At 64.5% G+C, this 21,477-nt stretch overlaps 1 protein-coding gene across 2 annotated transcripts in view; it reads right to left on the bottom strand.

The window, feature by feature from the left end:
* Positions 1-21,477, bottom strand: part of KCNJ12 (potassium inwardly rectifying channel subfamily J member 12) — a 77,292-nt gene that overhangs the window by 18,084 nt on the left and 37,731 nt on the right. The window contains exon 1 of one of the 2 annotated variants that reach the window (XM_021068063.2): positions 17,883-18,021. The exons of the other annotated variant lie outside the window; for it this stretch is intronic. The gene's annotated coding sequence lies outside the window, so the exon portion shown is untranslated. Of the gene's footprint in view, positions 1-17,882; positions 18,022-21,477 lie in introns of those variants that run through there. 2 annotated transcript variants of the gene reach the window in all.

The following is a 21,477-nucleotide window of genomic DNA, read 5'->3' as shown; positions in this document are numbered from 1 at the left end:
ACACTGTGGCACCAGCTATGCCAGTTCATGCTACGGGTCCTTTGCACAGTGGCAGCAGGCCAGGGCTCAGAGCGGGTGAGCACCCTGCCGGGGGCCACAGAGCCAGTCCTGCACAGAGCTGGGAGCGGAATCAACTGAATCCAGCTGCAGGGCCATCGGAACAGAGACCTAGGACTTGACCACATGTCTGGCCCTGAGATCTCCAGGAGAAACCACAATCTCTCCAAGAGGCTCAGGGCCCCTCCTACAGGAAGCCTTCCCTGGCTGCCTCCCCCTCGTGTTGCCTGGTGCTGTGGGGAAGTAGGGGCTGCTGAGAGCCCACGACTGGTGGGGCAGGGGCCCGGTGCTACGTGGCCTTGAGCACTGGCCCTCCCTAGGCCTGTGTCCAGGAAGAGGAAGTAGACTGGGGGCGGGGCGGGGGGGGGGGCTCCTGGTGCAGAAGGAGTGAGCAGCGGGTCTCTGCCCCAAGAGCAGGAGGGATGGCCACGGAGACCTCCAGGGGAAGCCTTCGTACGCCTGAAGCTTTTATTTAGCACCACCTGTGTGCACCTCTCAACGACCCTATAGGACACTCCCCACGAGGAAGAAACAGGTGAGAGAGAGAGAATCCAGTGCCGGTCAGTGCCTGGGGCTGTCCCTCCTCAAGCTGGCATCCTGAAGAGGTCACGTGCACCTAGTGGCCAGCATGGGTGATGAGGCTGGCCCCACCTTCATCTCCATGCCAGCCAGCAGGGGGGCGTGGGGGCGTGGCCTCCTCCTGCGCAGGGTCCAGCTGCTGCCTACTCTCACGGCCCTGCCTCCACCTCCAAGGCACGTGTTCATAAGATTAACCTTTGCCTCCGGCCCCACATCTGTAAAAGGGGCCCAGTTCTACTGCCTGCCTAGGGCAGCTGCTAGTCTAGGCCAAGGGCCCAGGTCAGGGTCCAGCAAGGGCGCTGGTGTGTGCACACGTCCGGCACAGGCGCACAGTCTGGGGAGTGGGTGCACGTCATTCTAGGAGCACAGGCTGTGCGCAGACCTGGCTCCACTTGTTTCCCCAGAAACGGATCCTGAGTCAAGGATCTGGGAGCAGGTGGCTTATTTTGGAGGTGATGCCAGAGGGACGGCAGTCCGAGCGGGCGCCTAGGATGCTCACCCGGTTATCCTCCTGGGAGCAAAGGAGCCTCCAGAGTGGCGGGCAGTGCTGAAGGTGGGCGCCGCAGCAGGTGGAGGCGGGTTCACCAAGGACAGCGGGCGGGCACGGGACATGTTCACCCCACAGCTGTGTGGCCAGACCCGGTGTGCTGACGCAGAGACCAGGCGCAAGGGATGAAGCGGACAGCCCGCTGCTCACACACAGAGGGCGCGTGCCTGGGGGCAGCACATGCTGGCTGTGCACCCCGTCCTCCGAGGGAACACACACAAAGCGACAGAGACGGTGTCCTCAAGCAAACACCACGCCGAGACTGCACACCCTGGGCTGAGTCTCCGCCTGTCTGCTCTTGCACACGCATATGCCTACGCTAGAGCCTTGTGTGTGCACACGTGTGTACAAGGCACAGCACAAGCACACATGCATGTTCAGGCCATATGCGTGTGCATGCACCCAGGTCTCTCGCCCAACCCCGGCAGTGGCCACGGCGGAGATGGTCTGGTCACCTTGGTAACAGGGCAGGATCTGGCTAAGCTGGGACAGCCTCAGTTCAAAAGCAAGAAAAGAAAAAAAGAAAATCAAACCGCAGAGTACAAAGAGGAGATGGAGCTCTATGGCTGGAGGGGGGAGCTCAGTCCCAGGCTCCACGCACAGCTCCCCCCAGCCCAGCCTGCCGGCCCCCAACCCAGGCGAGGGCTGCTGGAGCCAGGACCCAGGTCCGAGGACCCAGAGGGCTGACAGTCCCTGACAGTCTCTGATGTGGGATCTGATGTGTCTCGGATGTGGGATCCCATCAGAGTCCCGGGGTCGGGGGGGCCCATCTGGGAGGGCAGCAAGTAGGGACCAGGTGGGCCCCCGGCAGATCCACCAAGCCCCAGAAGAGGGCGCCCTAGACACCAGGCACTTAGCGGACCAGGGGCACAGAAGTCACCCTGTCTGGACAATTAAGGCACAAATTGCACGTTGCCTCATGGCCAGTGCATTAGCCCAGATCGTGTGATGACTTATTCAGGAGCTCCTGCTCCTTCTCATCCCCGCGGCCAGCTCAGCAGCCTTGCTGCCTCTGCCAGGTGGGGAGGGAGGGCCCGGTCACAGACGCTTCCCTACCCTCGCTCACAGACACTGCGGGCTATTTATGCTTCATCAGACCCAGCGCATGGGGACAGAACCATGGCACTCGCTCCCGGCAGCCAGGAGCCGAACTCCCCCCCCCCCCGCACGCCAGGGTCTGGGAGGTGGATGCTGCCACCAGGCGCCCTTGCTCCAGAGCCTGTGGCAGGACCTCTGCTCACATGCACAGGCTGTGCCATGCCTGCCTCATCGTGTCCAGAGAAAGCCCTAGAAGGAAGAGTCTGCTATTATCCACATCCAACAGACGAGGAAAAAGGCTCAGAGAACTACGGTGACTTACCCGAGGCCACACAGCCTGCCAGACGCAGAAGTGGGGGCTAAAGCCAGCAAGTGGCTCCAAAGCCAGGGCCTTTACTGCACAGCATTTGACCTCCCTTGTAGGGTGCCCTCTGAGGTGGGCGTTGTTACGACCCCTGCTTTACAGAAGAGGAAACTGAGGCTCAGAGAGGTAACATGACTTGCCGAGGTCACACAGCCACGAATGGAAGCCAGGCCATGACCTTGCCTGATCCTGTGCCCCAATCCACGGCCTGGCTGATGCCCCCATGCATCCGGGAGCAGCCCCGGGGGGTTAGAATGGCTCAGGGCACCCTGTCCCCCCTGCTACCTGAAGTTAAGCCAGGTGGGGGGCCTTGACCTGGGGAGGTGACCCTGGCTCTCTGCCCGGCCCCCATCCAGACACCAAGTGGAGGGCTGGCTGGCCTGGCTCAGCCGTCAGCACGGGGACGGTGTGAAGTCCCCCTGGCGCTGACCTCCAGCCATCACCCTCACAGAGAAGGGGCCCTCACCTGCCAATCCCAGGGGCATGCCACAACCCCTGGCTTCTCCTGAGATCCCGGGAACTCAGCTGGCTAGAGCTCTGGCTGCCTCTTGGGGCCTCAGTGTCCTCAGCGGTCAAATGGGCACCGACAGGCCTTCGGAGGGGGGCGAGGTGGGCCTTTAAGACTTGGTGCCTCACACAGGGTCTTCGCACAGTCATTGCCCGGCAAGTGGCCACAGCAGGTGGCATTCACATTGTCCGCAAAGCACAAAGCTGCCCACCTGCTTAAACGCAAGCTAAACGGACGTGGCGGTGCGCTGGTTCCGAGTTCAAGTTCCAACTCTCTGGTGTGTGTCTCTCACCCCTGCAGCCCCCTCTCCGAGCCCCCGCGTCCCTGCCTGTCGGCTAAGGATGCCTTGCCTTCTCCCCTGGGCTGCCCAGGTGTGTGCGAGACCCGGCTCCAGCCTCGGCACGTGAGAGCCAAACAGCCCCTCACCCCACCCTGACCCCAAGGCCAGGGCAGTGGGCACCCCTAAGAGACACCCCAAGCCCGTGCCTGCCTGCCAGGAGCCAGAGAGGGCGGTGCCAGGGCCACATGGCACGGCACCCCCCACGCTCTCCCCGCCTCAGCTGCAGCCAGAACAGCACCCCCTCCCCCAGACAGTCCACAGCCCCCGCCGGCGCACCGACTTCGTTCAAATCAGATATGGCAAGAACTTGGGCAGGTGGCTTCACCTCCCTGGGCCTCAGGTCCCCGTCTAACACGGGGAAGACGTGACTCTTGCGGGGACAGATGAGTTCACGCAGAGCCTGGCACCATGCCTGGCAGACAGCAGTGTTACCGTCACCACATTACCAGCGGCATCTCTGTGCCAGGCACTGCGGAGAGGACCCATCCGTTCCAGCCCTGGCCACACTGTGTGCTCGTGGTCTGTTTTCAGGCCTGCCGGCCCCAGGAGTCCCCAAACATTTCCAGGCACCTCTTTTCTGTGGCCCCAGCAGGGCCCAGAAGGAGCTTCTGGAAAGAAAATGAGCCACCGTTTTCTGACGGCTCACATCTGGCACCATGCTCCCTGCCAGTCCCCACCTGCAGGATGCCCACTGCTGGCAACTTCTGGCCCGGTCCTCGGGCTGGGTTTGGGGCCTCCCCCAACCCTCTGGGCCCCGGGGTTTCTCTCTGTCACAGCCCTGACCACACTGGGGCTCTCCCACCCCGGAGACCTGAGCTTCGAGATCTGATTCATCTGGAGTCACGCAGCGCAGGCCAGGCGCAGAGCAAGGGCTGACTTGTGTGCAGAGCCCACAAAGACTGCTTACACCTGCCCACAACGCGCCAGACCTGGGACCCAAGGACTTTACCTGGGGGGCTCACTCAAGCTGCAAAGGTCTACGTTCACCCAGGAGGGAGCTGAGCCCCAGGGAGGCGGCCCGTGAACACTGGAGACACCGTGTGGGCTGTAGCCGGGCTCCTAAGGCCCCTCCTCCAGGAGGGGTGGCAGTAGAGGCCGGCCCTAGTGACCAGCGACGCCCCACAGTGAGGGCGCCCCTCCAGGCACATTCTGCCAGCCACTGGCCCAAACACGGGGTCCTCGGAGGTTGACGTGGGGGCTGAAAGTTGAAATAGTGGGGGTGTGGGGACAGACGTCAGGCTTATGGGACTGACTGCACACTCCGGCCTCGTGGCCTCATCTGTGTAATGGGTCCTACGGGGACTAAGACAAGCCTGGCACTGGCAGAGCCGGCACTCAGCCATCAGCTGTGGACAGATGGGGGCAGGGGTTCCCCAGCCTCCCACCATCCGGTTTCCACCTCCTACCAGCAGGTCAGCCCAGAGACGCCCACAGCGTTAAAGGGTCTGGCCCCAGATGGACAGCCAGTGGACAGCGGTGCCTCATGAACAAGCAAGAGTTCCCACCAGCGGAAACACATCTGACTCGCATCCATGAGGACACAGGTTCAATCCCTGGCCTCGCTCAGTGGGTTAAGGATCCATCACTGCCATGAGCTGTGGTGTAGGTCACAGATGCAGCTCAGACCCCGCGTTGCTGTGGCTGAGGTGTAGGCTGGCGGCTACAGCTCCGATTCTACCCCGAGGCTGGGAACCTCCATGTGCCACGGGTGTGACCCTAAAAAGATAAAAAAGAAAAAAGAAAAGGCACCGCCGACCCTGCACAAAAGCAGGGAGCTGCCAAGACTGTGCCCTCGAGGGAGGGCAGCCTGGGCCGGGGCAAGCAGGGCCAGGCCTGGCAGGGCCTACAGCCAGGCTCCTAAGGCTACCCCATCAGCTAGAGCCAGACCCCGAGACCAGGGCTCAGAGGAGCCCCCATAAACCTCTCAGAGCCTCACGCCTGCGTCTGTAAACGAGGCTAGGATGAGCATCAGCACCTTCCAGGGTCACCCTGGGAAAGAACGTGCCAAACGGAACCTCCAGTCCTGGTCCAGACGCAGCCCCGGCCCCTGAGAGTGTGGTGGGCTGCACGGGAGGGGCCAGAAGTTTCTCGGGGTCAGAGCACAGCACGGGGTGGGGGTCAGAGCACTGCCCCCCCCCGCCCCGTGCCATGGTCACACCCAGTTCACCGGTCACAGCACATGCCTCCTCACCCGTTTACACACTCAGACACATGCCCTCCACACAGTCAGGGCCCCAGCACAGCTGCAGCCAAGCGCAGCCAGGCGCCCGCTTCCCAGTGCGCATGTAGATGGCGCGACCCCAGCCACACGGCTGGTCCCGGGCCCTGCCCTCCAAACCCCCGAGGCTGCTGTGCTGTGAGGAGGGGGGACACCCAGGACGGCGGGGGGCCGTGAGACCCTCCACCCACAGCACCAGCGTCTCAGGGCCAGGGGGAGCCAGGCGGCTTGGACCTTGTCCAAATCGAGGCACCGGCGCAGCGCTGATGGGGCTCCTGCCGGCTCCTCGGTGCTGACAGGCTGATTAGGGGCTGGGGGATCAGCTGGGCCCACGCCTCCCGCGTGGAGCAGCTGCAGCCTTTGGGGGGTGCAGAGGGAGGGGGCTCCTGTCCCCTGCCTGCCTTTCCGTCCTCACGGCAGCAGGCAGACCCACCCTCCCCTGCTGGACAGGGCCCTGCTGGGTACACACACCCACATCCGCAACCCTCAAGTGAGCACACGCTGAGCGCCTACTGTGTGCAGGGCCTGCGGGACCCTGGCGGGGGGTGAGGCTGGGCTCCCATTACTCCCACCTCCCCCCCAGGACACGGACTCAACACAGGTCGCCTTGGTTCAAACGACGGACTGGGACACAGAGCAAGAGCCAACTCCTCGCAGCCGCCGCACAGCATGGGAAAGAAAAAACGCCAAGCCTCGAGCCGGAACTGGCACCCTCCGCGCTCCACAGCCACGGCGCCGTTCCTGGAATCTGCTGTGCGTGTCACCGCTGCCTCCTGGCCCTCCCGGCCCTCCCCTCACAGTTCCACAGTCACTAAGTCAGGGGTCTACACCTGCTAACACACGAGGGCAGGGACTCCCTTTTTGTCCCCAGGAGTAGGTTTCAGAGCAGTTTTAGATTTATCACCAACTTCAGGGGAGGGTGCGGGGGCTCCCACACCGCCCCACCCGTGCACAGCGTCCCCCCATCACCGACATTCCTCAACAGAGCGAGGCACCTGCTGCCATCGATGAAGCCACGTTGACACGTCATCACCCCAAGTCCAGGGTTTACCTTAGGGCTCGCTCCGCACGGCGCTCTCTGCGGTTTGGACAAAGGTACAAAGCCTTGCGCCCTGCGTTGCAGAATCGCCCAGAACAGCCCCGCTGCCCTAAAGCCCTGTGCTCTGCCCGTCCATGGCCATCCTCCATCCCTGGCCACCGCTGGGCTCCCCGCCGCTTCCAGAGTTCTGCCGCTCCCAGACGCCAGAGCTGGCGTCGCACAGCGGGTCGTCCCGGAGGACTGGCTCCTTCCTCTTAGTCGTGCGCGCCTAGGGCTGCTCGGCCTTTGCACAGCTCGACAGCTCACTTCTTTCTGGCGCTGAAGGACACGCCGCCGTCAGGCCGCCCCGCGTGTTTCTGTTCACCTCCTGAAGAAAATGTCTCCTCCAAGTTTCGGCAACCACGAATCACGCTGCCATCACCTCCATGGGCGGGTTTTTGTGTGGAGGTACGTTTCCGGCCTCCTTGGGCAGCTACCAGGGGGCATCCCTGCCGGATCACACGGCAAGAGGATGTTTAGTTCTGTAAGCAACCGCGAAACTCTCTTCCAAAGCGATGGTACCGCTTCTCATTCCCGCCAGCAGGGAAGGGTTCCTCCTGCTCCATCCCCCCGGCCTCTCTAAAGGGGTGTAGACTGGTGGTTGTTTTAATCCACGTTTCCCTGCTGATGCATGACGTGGCGCGTCTTCTCTTGTGTTGACCTGCCATCGGCACGTCTTCGCTGCGGAGGCCTCTTCAAGGCTTCGGCTCATTTTTTCCTCGTGTTGTTTGCTATTGAGTTTGAAGAGCGCTTTGTGATATTTTGGATAACGGTCCTCGGTCGGGTGTGTCCTTTGCAAATGTTTGCTCCCAGTCTGTAGCTTGAGTGCGTCTGCTCATTCTCTTGATACCATCTTTCCAAAGCAGCAGTTTCTAATATTAAGGACTCTGGGCTTCGGGTCCCTGAAACCTTGTTTCCTGCATGTCCAGGAGGGGCAGGTGGCGGGGGACCAGGGCACAGGGATGGTTCTGAACGGCTCTCGAAGGTCCACTGGCTGGACACCCACCTGGGAGACGCGGGTGCCACAGCAGCTTTCTCTGCTCCACCAGCCCCAGAGCCCCTGCCCTCTGCAGAGACGTCCGCTCAGGCCACGTGGATTCATTTCACTTTGGTCCACAGTTACGCGGGCGAGTGAATGAATGGAGACGTGGTTGGCAGCCCTGCTGTCTCCCCGAAGCCGCACTGCCACATCCTGGGTCATCAAGCAGCCTTCACGGACGGGTTTGTGACTCGGCCACCCACCTCTGTGCGCCACAGAAGCACAAACTCAGCCGTGGGGGGCTGGGCGGGGGGGTGGCGGGTCCGGGGACAAGGGGCTGATGGGGAGATGCGAGCCCCACCTCTGCCTAAGACATGGAGGGAGGGGGGTGACCCCCAGCCCGAGAACTTCGGCAGGGCCTTGGTCTAAATCTTTCCCTTGCACGAGCCTCCCAGCACACAGCAGGTGCTCAGACAACAGGGCATCCTTCTACCCTGGTTCCGTGGGCTAAAAACGAGGGAGACCGGACGAGCCCCGTGTTGTGCCGCTGAGCTCACAGGGGATGGAGGTCCCCAGGTTATTCAGCCCCTCCCCCCCTTGGGGCCTCAGTTTCTCCACCTGTAAAACGGATGGGACACTGAGACCCTCCCTCTCCAGACACCTGCTCACAAAACCACAGACCTCGCCCCACTTCCCAGAGTAGGGAAGCGAGCCTGAGGTGACGCACTTGCCTGGCGTCACAAGGCAACTGGGGGCGGGGCAGCCCCATCTCAATCCAGCCCACCCGGCCCAGGCCCAGCACTGCACCTGCCGGATCCTCAGCCCAGGTCCCGGCCTCCACCCGAAGGTGAGCCAGCAGGGCGCACCCTTCTGAGAGGACCCCGTGCCTCTGGAGGAAACTGAGCCCCATCTGGCTTCTCCGGCGGGGCTGAGATGCCCTCTGGCCACCCGCCCCCCTCAGGCCTCCTCCTCAAGCCCCGCTCCTCCCCAGGACGTTTTGAGAATTAAATGAGATGATGTCGGGGAAGCACGGGCGCAGCGCCTGGCACCAGAAGGCACGCGGTAAACAGTCATTTCCATTACGATGTTTGGGTGCCAAGTCTCAGTGAAACATCACGGTACTTCCTGAGAAGTGAAGGCACCAGTGACAGCCCGGCTGCTGAACGCCCCACAGGCAGGCATTTTGATGCAGCCCCCAAAACATCCTGACGGTCAGCGGGAACCAAGGGAAGGGCCAAGGGCACCGAGGCGCCAGGGCCACGTGGCCTCAGGCCAAGGGATCATCGAGGCTCAGCAGTGCGCCAGCCACCTCCAGAGGGACCCCGCCCGGCCACCCGGGGATGGGGCCAGCAGAGGGCCGGCAGGAGTGAAACCCAGCCCCCTCCCTCCGTTGGCACCTGGAAATGCGGCAGCTGCTCCCCAACCCTGAGGCTCATCAGGAGGACCCGCTAGGATGAGAAAGGGCACCGCACCCAGCAGGAGCACCGCCCAAAACCCAGAGACCTCCACCGGGGGGGGAGATGAGACTCAGGGAACTAACTTCTCCGCAGGGACGCAGCAGCCAGCGAGGGAACGAGAGAGGGGTTCAGCGTGAAAAGACGCTCCACTGGCTCTAGAACAAGAGAAACCAAGGAATGCCGCCGAAGAGGAGGCAGGATGGCCGCGGCCACGGTGGGACCCAGGCACGCTCAGCGCTCCGAGGGGCGGGGAACAGGTGAACCCTTCTGGAGGGCCCAGCGGGGGCAGCTCCGAAAGTCACGAAGGCACACGCCCTCTGACCCAGCAGGGCCACATCCAGAGCTTTCTGCTTGGACGGCTCTGGCACAACGCCCCCCCAACCCAGGTGTTTGTGGCATCGTTTTATGTGACGATGGCCAAGGGCTGTTGAAACGGAATCCAGCCCAGCGCCGGGAATACCAGGGGCATCTGCACGTCATGCAGCCAACTGGGGTACCAATAAAAGGTGGTAGCTACAACACAGTCCTGAGCGTTTCCTCCGACCGGACCTTGATGCCCAGCGGGACCGAGTTTGCAGATGAACAAACTGAGAGACACAGAACAGCTGAGCACGCTGCCCAAGGACACACAGCAGGTAAGCAGCGGAGGCCAAGCACATGTGCTTGTGCCTCCCAGACACACTGCTGCCATTTTTTTCTTCCTAAAAAGACGTGAGGACCCAGGGCGGCCTATCCAGGTTGACTGTGGGCAGTGGTTCAGTGACGGCTCCCCAAGCACCTGTGAATGTGCCGCACTTCGATGGAGGGTCTGTGCAGACGTAACTGGACCGAGGGCCTGGACGTGAGGCCCTCCTGGATGTGGGCGAACCCGAAGCCAACGGCAAGCGTCCTCAGGAGAGGAGAGGAGAGGCAAGGCGCCAAAGCCCGCGGGAGGCGGGCGCAGAGGATGCGCGTGAGGATGCGGCCACAAGCCACGGAGCCCCACGGCCGCTGGCAGCCAGGGCCGTGGAGAGAGGCCTGAGCCGGCCCTCCCAGGGCCTCCCAGCATCTCGATCTCAGGCTCTGGCCTCCAGAGCTGTGCTGTCCTAAGGCACCCGGCTGTGGTGGCTACTGACAGCAGCCGCGAGAAAGCAATGCAGATGCCCTGCTCCCGGTTTTCCAGCCTCTTTTCTGCTCTGGACCTGGGTGACAGACGGTCCCCGGGCAGAGCAGTGCAGACACAATGTCAGGTGTACTTGCCCTCATGGTCCCAGTTCCCAGGTGAGCAGACCGAGGCCACAGGCTCGGGCTACAGCTCCCCAGGTGCTGTCCCCCCTCCACTGACCGCCCACCAGGCTTGATCTGTGGCACAGTGACTGGAGGTCCCGAGACCCACCAGGAGGGCTGCTGGGTCTGGACAGGACCCTGGTCACCTGGCTCGGGAGCCTCTGGGCCAGGGCATCTGCTGTCGGACCGCGGCCAGGCCCCGTGAGTGCTGAGAGCCTGTGGCCGTTAGGGCCGGCAAAAAACAGGAAGAGGGTGGCGGGGTCTCCTCTGCGACGAAGCCCCCGGGGAGGGGCTGGGCCACCCTGCGGCTGCCCCAGGGGCTGCTGGAGGCCTCCCCTCCAGTGGTCCCGAAGGCTCCTGGGGCCTGGGGGGAACCTGGCTGCCCTGGCCCGGCAGGTGCGGCTGACAGCTTGAGGCACAGCAGGCTGCGGCCATGGGCACGGTCGAGCCTCCGGCCTGCAGGGCAGAGGGGCAGGGGGTGGGGAGAGAGGGCACCACCCTGGCTGCCTTGACCACAGTGCTGAGGCCGAAAGAGGCCAAGAAAACGAATTCCCAGACAGCAGCATGACACTTACAAGCCGGGGGGGCAAGGAGGCTCAAGACGAGCAAGTGCGGTGGGTGGCTCATACCCTCTCCTCTTAGCCTCTTGGGTCCTTTCCACAGAGGCCCTCGGGGGGGCCAGGTGGGGGCCCTGCTGATTCCTCTCAAAGCTGATGCAGCTCAGAGATGGCTCAGGGGGTGACAAAGTCCCCAACAGAGATGGGGTCGGGGACTTGGAGGCAGCAGGTGGCTGCCCTGTGGGGGCTAAGGTGGCGGCTGCACTGCTAGGAAGACGGGAAACTACACTCTCAGTCTCCGCCCAGGCCCTCGGAACCAGAACTTCCGGGGACAGAACAGGGGATCCAGATTCTCCAAAGGCCTCCCAAGAGGTCTGAGGAAGCAGGTACCCAGCAAAGATCCAGCCCCTCCCCGGAGCTGACACAGGCCAAGCCTGCAGTCCCAGGTTCCCGGTCGCCAGGAGGCCGTGACCCAACCAGGGGCCAAACCCCGAAGGCGGTCACCACAGTCCCGGGAGCCCGCGAGCCCTCGGCCACCAACAGAGAGAGTGCGAGGAAGCCCCTGGGTCCACCCACGCCTGCAGCCTCCGAGGGATGAAGAGAAGAGGAAACCCAGAAAGGGAGAGAGGGGACGGGCAACAGCAAGGGACGTGCCAACGCTGGCTTGAGTGCGGAGCCACAGCCACACGGTCGTGAAGCCCTCAGACCATCCGGAAGCGTCTCTCATGACAGTCGCCTCAAGAGCATGAGGCTCTGGGGGGTGGTGAGGGGGAGACAGGGTTTGCGAAAGAAATTCCCTTTCTAGCCTTACATTTGTTTGATGCTTTACCACGAGCACGCAACACGCTGGCCACTAAACACTGGAAGAATTAACGAAACGACACGACAAAGCCCAGGCTCCTTCATGTCTTTGTCCGCTGGTTTCTTCCCCTCCTCACCCGCCCCCGCCACCCGGACATCAGCCAGCAGCCCGGCCCCAGGGCAAAGCGCAGGTGCCCGCGGAGAGTTCACCACGCGGAAGGTGTGATAACGCTCAATTCCAACGTCACGCATATTCAACGAGCCAGGATCTCCAGGGCTCTCTGGGAAGGGAAGGTCCCCAGGCTGTCATGCAACGGCGCTCCAGGGTCCTGTCCATGCCCCGCTCCCACAAGGCCAGAGCCCAGGCCCCTGGGAAGCCCTGCTGTGGAGCCCTCGCCTGCACCAGGATCCTGGCACCTCGGGCATCACAGGCGTCCATCCTCGTCTGCCTCCACGGGACCAGTCGGGCCCCACACTCCGGGCCTCGCCCGCCTTCGTCCCATGAAGAGGCTGGATAGAGCCAGCTCCCCTCGGCCCCCCTAGGCCCCCTCAGCCCTGCCAGGCCTGAGTGGCAGCCTGGCCCAGCTTGGCCCGGAACCAAGAGCCCAGAGGCACAGGGTCGGGGCAGGGGCGGCGCGGCTGCTACCACCCAGAACGCCAGCTGCTGGCAGCCTTTTATTTTTGCTTTAAGTGCTGGAGAATTGCAGGGCTGGAGCCGCCAACTCCGGGGGCTTGGGCTGCAGCTGGAAGGAGTCAGGGGGAGGCGGGGGCGGGGGGGACACAGCCTGTCCCTGACCTCACACTCAGCCTCTCTGTCTCTGTCTCACACACACGCACACACACCTCTCTGTCCGCACAGGCGCTCCCCTCCCGGCCCAGCTCTCCTAGGGAAGCTCCAAACAGCCATGAGCAGGCTCCAGGGGCACAAGTTCTCAGCCACTGTCCCCACTCGCTTCCAGAGAGCTGTGCCACCTCTGGCCAAGCTGCCCCTCTCACGGTGGGGACGTCCTACTGCCCTCTCCCACAGGGCACCCCTCGCGGCGTGGAGGGCTCTGGTTCTGCCCCAGGGATGGGTGCCTGGGAACCCACAGCGCATCCACAGAAGGCACGCCAGCCCTGACCGTCAGCCCTGACCCGTCAGGGGCGATGGGACGTCCCAAGCGAACACAAGGGGCTGTGCTTTGCCATCTAGAAAGCTCGTAGGTTCTTTTCACAAATGGGACGCGGTTAAAGATGAAAATGGCAAATTTGCAACCTGGGTGTCATGTTCAAAAAAAGAGACCTGGCAGTGAAGGGAAAACCCACTGACCCCAACACGCATGGCCACTGGCCCTCTGAAAACGCCTCGCAGGGCAGGAAAGCGAGACAGTGACCCCGGCACCACCCAGGCCCCAAGGGCAGAGGTCGGCTGCAAGCTGAGCAGCCCTGACCCGACGCCCCAGCGTCTCAGCTCTGCCAAGGGACAGGTCAATGCCCTCACAGGGCGGGGTACGGACACCCTGAGCCAGAAGCAGGCCAGGTTCCAGGCACACAGCAAGGCTCTGAGCTTGCAGCAGGTGGGGTCCCAGCTAGAAAGCTCAAAGCAGAGGAAGGCCTGAAAGAAATGCCAGCTCCCTCCCCGCCCACAGATGGCAGGCCGAGCGCTCAGAGAAAAGGTCCGAATGCCAGCACTGCCCCTGACGACCTCCGCAATTCTGGGACGTGATGTCACCTTTCCGAGGCTCAGTCTTCTCATCTGCCGATGGGACGGCGACTCTGGCTTCTGCTGCTACTGGGCACTCACTGTGTCGGCACCATGCCAGGGGAGTCAACCCACTCACTGCCAAGTAGGTACCAACTCAGTACTGGGTCCTGCTGCCGGTGCTGGGGACGCACCAGCCCCACACTCGAGAAGCCTACATCCCAAGGGAGACCAGCAGCAAACAGGACAAAACACGACACGGCAGATGGTGTTAAGTTCCACCGAGGAAAACAGCAGGGGAAGAATGGGGGACTGCGTGTTACCAGGGAGGCCAGGAGGGCTTCGTGGAGGAGGTGGCATTCGGGCAAGACCTGCTGGTGACGAGGGAGGCGCTGTGTGGAGGTCTGGAGAAGCGAGTCTGGGGAAGAGCGGGTGGCAGGTGCAAAGGCCCTGGGGCGGGAGCAGGCCTGGCGTGATGAAGGCACAGCGAGGCGGAGGGAGGCGGGGGGGCCTGAGGGGAAGTGGGAAGCGAAGGCAGCCGCGGGCACCAGGCTGCACGGCCCTGCGGATCAGCGCGGGGAGGGTCCTGAGCCCAAGACTGGAGACGGGGGGCCATGCAAATGCAACTGTGTCCGGCGCAACAGGGCTGAAGGCTAATTCGGGGCTGGACCAGGGTCCGCAGGGCCCTGCAGCCTCACACCGCTCTTGCAGCTGCCACTTCAGCAGCTGGGCAGGAAGACACAAGCTGCAGCCCCGGTGGGGTGGGCAGAAGATGTGTAGCAGGAAGGGCGGCCCGGAGGACACAGCTCCCGCAGGCCCGCCCCTGCCCCTCGGCCTCCGGGCTCCCCGTGGCCCAGGACAGGCCGGCCTGCTCCAGGCTCTGGCAGCCCAGGGGCCCACATGCCCTCTTTCATGGAGCCCCCCTAGGTGCGCGCAAACCTCCCCACCCGGGGCCTTGATCCCGCTTCACGGATGAGAAACTGGGGCCCCAGAGGAGGAGTGGCTTGGTCGATGTCAGACGAGCCGCTTCCCTCAGCCTTGTCTGCCCGAAAGCCGCCCCCAAACGACAAGGCCCTTGCGGGTCAACCCACATCGCAAAGACCTTCACAGGGGGACACTGCACTGGGGCCACCGCGGCGCAGTCGGGCACCAGGGTCTCCACTCCGGAGCCTACAGCCGCCACGGCTGCCACCGCGGCCTCTGCAGCAGGGAAAGCAGCCCAACCCAGCCCACCACACACTGACTGAGCACCTGCTGCAGGCCAGGCCCTAACAGGCCCTGAGGACACAGCAGCCTGGAAGTTGCGGTGGCCAGCAGGCTCCAGGACCTGCGGGGACCAGCCCTGGGCACACAGGGGAGGGGATGCCAGCCTGGCACACAAATGCCCCAGGCGGGTGTCTGCGGGATGCGGAAAGATGCAGCTCTGGCCCTGGCACAGCACCAGGGCTCTGGGTCCGAAAGGCACAGGTTCCAGTTTCTCCCAGAGCCTCCCCGGGCCTCACGGAGCCAATGCCACCCTCTGCACTGGTCGACCATTAGGAAATTAAATCAGCTGGCAGCGTGCTGGGCCCTCAGCCAGTGCCCAGCGAGGGCTCCAATTCTGCCCTCAGCCCCAGATCCTCTGGAAAACCCTCCTGCTTGGGCCCAGCCCCCACCCCCACGGCTCCACTGAAGCCTCCGGGCCTCCTGCCCTGCCCGCGGCCCAGTTTCAGGCTGGCTTCCTTTCATCTCTGGCCTTCCCCTGGCCGTCTCCCCATCACGCTGCCACATACCCCCGGAGCAGCCATCCTGTGCACTGTGCCCGCACCCACCACACCTCCCGAGTGGCCAGCCCAGCCTCTACCCGTCCTGCTGCCCAAGGGAGGACGCCTCCCTCCCAGTCTCTCCTCCACGCCAGCCTGAGGCAGGGCTCCAGCTGCAGCCCCAGGGGAGGGGCAGGTGTGCCCAGGCGTCACTCACGGCGAAGCCCGGGCAGGGGCCCAGCAACAGGCGGCAGCTGCACCTGTCGGAGGAAAGGCCTAGCCTGAGCTGGGGGCAGTGGGGCTGAGGCTGGGCATCCTGGGCTCTGCAGGACTCCAGCGGCCTCCAGCCTGGAGGCAGACAAGGGCCACAGAGGTCTCTAGGAGTGACAGTGCAGTTGCTTCTACCCCAGACACAGCACCAAGGGCTCTGGGTGCCATGTCTGGTGCTGCCAGCCGAGGCCCAGGGCACCAGAGAGAGGCCTGGCCAGGCCGGGGGGGGGGGGCGGCGGGGGGAGGCCCACAGGCAGAGCAGGTCCCAGAGCTGCGTAACTGCAGGACGCTGCTGTCACTGCTACTGTTGTCAGTACTATCACCGCTGCACTATTATCTCACTGCCTCAGGGCCACCAATGTTACCTTGTCCTGCTACTCAGGCCCTGGGGCAGGAAACCTGGCAGGGCAGCCTGAGGAGAGCTGGGTGGAGGTTTCTGCTCAAACCTCTGACTTGCTGTGTGGCTCTGGGTAAGATTCTGCCCCTCTCTGGGCACCTCTTCCTCCCAGCACAGCACAGTGCCCTGAACATCCTTCCGCCAGGCACGCGCCTCGAGGGGCGGGGCCTGACACGGCAGCCAGGGGAGGGGGGTCTGGGGATGGAGCACAGACTTGGGCTCTGCCCCCTTCCCCAAGAGCAGGGCCCTGCCCTTCAGGGCTAGGGGGGCTCTGCTCCGCCCTCACTTGGTGGGGGCACCAAGAGGGGGTCTGGGACCGGCACGCATGTTGGCCAGGTGAGTGCAGATGCCAGGTGACAGCTTCTCCATCAGCAGTCTGCCGGAGGAGAAGAGGGACCTCCCCTGCTGTCCAGGACACCAGAGCCCCCTTCTCGTGCCCAAGGGTGCTCAAGCCAGGCCCCCCCCTCCTGCTCCCTGCTCTCCCTCAGGGGTCTGGGCCTGACCGGAGCCCTTCCAAGGCCCCTTCTGGGAGCTGTCAACACCCCGTCCCCTGGCCGGAGGGGAGGGGCTGCCAGAAAGTGAGGGGCAGACTCGGCTGTGGAGTCTCTTTGGGGCGGGGGGGGGGGGTCCCAGCGCAAAGTGAGGGTGCCTGTCTCACAGGGGAGGAGGGGGTGTGCCACAAAGAGGCCAGAGGCCCCAGGGGCTGGCCCCTCCCTGACCCTCTTGGGCCACAAGGTGGTGATCCAGCGCGGAGACCTGCCCAAGCTGGGGCTGGGGGCGAGCGAGCGGGCAGCAGGCAGGGCCCGGCCTCCCTTGGCGCCTAAGGAGGGGGTGAGAGGCAGGCCGGAGGCTTCCGCCTTTCTGGGTTTGCACCTTCGAGGAGGCGGCTGCTGATTTCAGCGGCGTGTGGGCGCCTCTGCGCTCCCCGGAGACGGAGCCTGGAACCCAGGTTCCAAGGCACCGGTATGGGGGGTAGGAGGTCGCCAGCCCTTCATTCCCGGGCTCCCTCCGGGGCACAGGGAGCCAAGAAGAAAGTAGCAGCCGTCACAGGCTGCGCAAGGCTCCCAGACGAAGAGCCGCCTGGGAAATGGGGAGCTGGGGTCCCCGGTCCCAGCACACCCAGGCTGTGGGGAGGCAGAAGAACCTCCCAGAACCGAAGACCGTCTCCACAGAAACACTTTCCTGTGACCTCCGGTTCCAAACATAGGTTTTAAAACATTCACATGACATGTGCACACTCCATCAGAGCCGGCCGCGCTGACGCCCGATCGGGCCTCTACTCCCATCTGAAGCCCCGCAGGAGCTCCCCACCCAGCAGCCGCTGCCAACCAGCCCCAGGACATCCAGAGAGACAGCAGGAGAGGGACCCTGGCCCGAACCCCGCTGGGCTTCTCCCTCAGCCGAGGGGCCACTCACTCCGTGATCAAGGCCGACTTCTAAAAGCCAAAAAAAAAAAAAAGGTGCGGCTGGCTCACTCGCCAGCGGAGAACACCATTTCCAGAATATTTTTTTCTCCATCAGAGCACAGGAGGTGGGAAGAGAGACGACTCCAGGGAGCCACAGCTGGGGCCTCGGGGCATTTTCCAGACCGCTCCGGGTCTGCGCCCCCCTCCGCACCCCCACCCGGTCGGGGGTCTCAGAGGAAGGTCACGCGTAGGACTGATGCCGCCTGCGAAAGTGCCTCGCCAGGCTCCCTCCCCAGCCCCCTCGTGCAAGTCGTCCGGAGGGGGACCGAGGGCGCCTCAAAGTTTCCCGGAGCGCCCCCAGGACGAAGGTTAGCAAGGAGCAAAGTTCCCTGGTGGCGGTCGCTGGAGACACGGCAGGGAGAAAAGCTCGCAGTCAGCATTTCCTCCGGGAGCTCACCAAGGGAGGAAAAAAAAACCCAGAAAACCGGAGGGCGACCAAACCCTGCCGCCCCACCTTCCCCGCGGCAGCACCTCCTCGTGCTCGCTCGGCCGGGGAGGGGGCCTGCCCGGAGCTGGAGCCGGGCCCCTCGCACTTACCTCGGTCAGTGCCCCGGGCGCGGCGCGCTCCGCGTCCTCCGAGCTCCGGGCGGCCGTTTCTGGCCCCGGCAGCGGCCGCGCTGGCTGCATCGCCGCCGCCGCCTCAGGGCAGCCCCCGGGGGCGCTCCATCTCACGGAGGGGCGCGTCGGGCCGGGGCACCGATCGCCCGGGTCCAGCCGCGGGCCGGGGGCGCGCGCCTGGACGGCGTCCCCGGGCGCGGGGCGCACGCGCCGCTCGGCGCGGCGGGTGTCCGTCCCTCCGTCCGGCTGTGAGTGCGGCCGGCGCCCCCCTCCCCCGCCCGCTGATACCCGATCCCGGGCTGGGCCGGGCGCGCTCCCCTACGCCCAGGCGCCCGGCTCCTCCGCGCCCGCTCCGGCCGCTCCAGCCCCTCGCCCTGGGCGAGCGTTCCCGGGGAGGCGGTGGCAGCAGCGAGGCCGGGGAAGGCGGGGGGAGCGGAATGGAGGGCGAGGAGGCGGCGGGAGGCTGAGGCTCGGCGCGCACCCAGCTCCGCGCCCCGCCGTCACCAGAACCGAGCTCGGCAACAACTCTAACTCTCCGCCGAGAGCACGCCCGCCCCGCGCCGCGCCGCCGCTGCCCCCGCCCACCCGGCCCAGGCCCGGCCCTGCGTCCCCCAGCCCCGGCCCCCTCCACACACAGACACACCGCCAGCCGCCGGAGCGCGCGCTGGAGCGCGCGCGCGCACACACACAGACAGGCTTGTCCTCCCAGAGATGCGCGCGCGCGCACAGGTGCACGGCGAGCGCACACACGGGCAAGGAAATCTTGCACACACGTGTGCGCACGACCAAGTACACAAGCTCAGGCGGCTGGATCCACACATGCAAAAAGGATGCGGTGACACGCGTGATGGTTGCAGATGCACAGGTGCATACCCACTCACACGGGCACGTGCAGGGCAGGAGCTCCACAAGCGCACGTGTGCACACGGATCCCAGCTTGTGCGTTCCCACGGACCCCTTCCTGTTGCACACCAGGCGCGCACCCTCGGCCACACGCGTTTTCCCTCTGTAAGAGCATCTCTCTTGCTCTCATCGTGCTCTCTGCTTGACTTTCCATCTCCTGCTTTCTCTCTGTGCTGCTCCTCCTGCCCCCTTCCTCTGCAGACCTGACCCCCGCGTGACCCTCTTCTCCTGCCACCCCTGCCTCTGCCTGTCCCCACGCGCCCTGCCCTCCAAGCCTCCTGGGGCCTATTGTCTGGGCCTCAGATCTCTCAGCCTTCCGCAGGGCCCAGGCCTTTCATCCCCGCAGACAGACCTGCCCAGCTCGGCCTTGGCCGAGGGAGACCCCATTTTACCACCAGTCTGACCCCTTGCTCAGCTCCAGGGCCACGGAACTGGGCCAAGGAGGCAGGGTTGTGCCCAGAGCACAAGCCTCAAAGGGCTCCTTGGCCCCCTCGGCCTGCAGCTTCCCCTTTAATGTGAAATATAATTATGTGTCTGCACAGCAGGAAGATGGGCTGCAGGATTCTAACCGAGGAGGATGGCTTTCTGGCCGCCGCCCAGATGGCTGGCAGCTCAGACAGCGGTCTGCAGGCCGCACCAGCCCTGGGCTCCTGGCCCTGGGCTCCTGGCCCCAGGCAGCTGGTATATTCACCTGGCCTGGGCCACCCGGGAAACTCACCCCAGGCTGTCCAGGGTGGGAGCCACACCAGCTCCTCCTCCGTCCGGCCATGGAGGCCGATCCCCTCAGCTCTCCGAGCCCCACTTTCCCATCATCAAGTGCTTGTGCAGCCACTGTGAGGGCTGAGAGGAGGGGTCCACACCCAGAGTCCTCGGCACGCTCTGGGCCGGGACAACGGCCGGGACTGACGGAGCAGCACGCGCTGCGACACGTCCCTGTCAACGCCCGGCCCTACTTTACAAGCTCAGGAGCACCCGTCTGTCGTCTGTCGCAGAGCTGCTGGAGGTGGAGCCTGGCCTCGGAGCCGGGTCTGTCCCCTTGCCCTGATGGCGGCTGGGGCTGCGGTGGGGAGAGGGAGCATGCCAGGAGGGCCCAGGCTGCCCCACGCCCCCACTGTGCCCCTGACCAGTACCCAGAGGCCTGGTTTTCTCCCTCCTAGAAGACGACCTCCAGGGGACCAAAAGCACGCCTTCCTCAGTGACCCCCCGGGGGGCCGTTGCCAACTCCCCGCCCTCCCTGCTTCCCAGAAGGGGCCCGAGGAGGAAGGGTCCCCAAGACACCCCGCCTGTAGGGCTCCACCGAGGGTCCCCAGAGGAGCCCGGGTGCCCTTGGCTGGGAGGTGGTTCCGGCAAAGGGTCTTGGCACCTTGAGGCTCGTCTGTGTCTGGGATCTGGCAGTTCTTGGGACAAGAGGGTGTGTCCAGAGCATCCTCAGCCCCAGAATCCACCCCCCAACACACACACACCGAGCCCCCACCCAGCTGCTCACCAAGAGGGCCAGTGTAAGAGTAAGCCAAGCCTTCTCTCCCTGGGGCCCCGGCCTCCCCTGGAGCCACTATCAGACCCATTCACAGAGACAGCAAGTCTCTCGCCCAAGGTCTCCCGGCATAGACGGTCCCACAGATGTTGCAGCTTAGCTCCTAGGGTTGCTGCCCCTTAGGCTCTGCTTCCCTCTTTCTTGACCTGCCTGCTGGGTGGGAACTCAATTCCTAAGCCTATGTGCTCCCCACCAGCAGCGGCTACGGGCCCTGGACACACAGCCCTTGGCTGGGCTACACGAGGCACCAGCTGCCCTGTGGGAGGCAGGCCCGCGTCCCGGGCAGGGCTGCTCAGAGTGGCACTCTCTCCAGGCAGCTGCCCCGGGTCTTCCTGCCGGACACGTCCCCTGTGAGCTCCCACTTCCTTCTCTGTAAAGAACTCCACGCCCAGGGCCACACGAGAAGCCAGCGAGACGCGAGGAGCTGCTGTCCCAGACACAGCGGCTCTGGCTCCGACGCCTCTCCCAGGGCCCTGAGTGCGCCCAGCTTTCCCTCGCTCAGAGATCTCCTCCTCCCCCAGGGCGGGGCCCAGCCCCCCCAGCCTTCCCAGCCCGGGGGGCCAGGCGCACTGACTTCAAGAGACAGCGGCTGACCTGGGCATTCTCAGGCCCCTTAGGAACCGCTCCTTCATCTGAGGAAAGTGAGGTCCAGAGACACAGGCCGTGCGGATCGGGGGTGGGGCGGGCAGGGGGCCCCTCGCAGGCCGGCGTTGCTGCTCTGAGCAGGCAGTGGACTCTCGTAATACTTGTATCTTAATATAACAACACCAGCATAAATTAACCATCGATTGAGATGCAAAAACCGGGCGGTGCCTCACTGGTCCCTCTTCCCCCTGCCCCGCAGGCTGCTGCCTGGATGCTCCGCAGACTCCTCCCACCCCGAGGGCTGCCTCCTCCCAGGAGCCCGCCCAGGTTTCTCCTTCCTCAGCAGGAGCCCCTCCAACATAAAAGAGGCTCATGGCATCCCAGAGCCACAGTCCCAGGGTTCCCCTCCCTGTCCTGGAAGCCCTGCTCGGCCGGCCAGGCCACATGGGCCGCCAGCCTGGTTCTGCTGCTGGGCTCCCTCCGCAGCCTGTCCTTTCTCCAGGGCAGCGCAGGGCACCTCTTGAGAGGCCTGCCCAGTCTCCCGGGCCTCAT

Source organism: Sus scrofa, chromosome 12 (genome assembly GCF_054392235.1).
Source record: "Sus scrofa isolate SSC_HxYL_T2T_F1_AM1 chromosome 12, Sscrofa_HxYL_maternal_Yorkshire_Landrace_v2.0, whole genome shotgun sequence".
NCBI classification, from domain to species: Eukaryota; Metazoa; Chordata; class Mammalia; order Artiodactyla; family Suidae; genus Sus; species Sus scrofa.
Note: the sequence above shows the minus strand (reverse complement) of the source record. Positions and strands in the feature narration are given on the sequence as shown.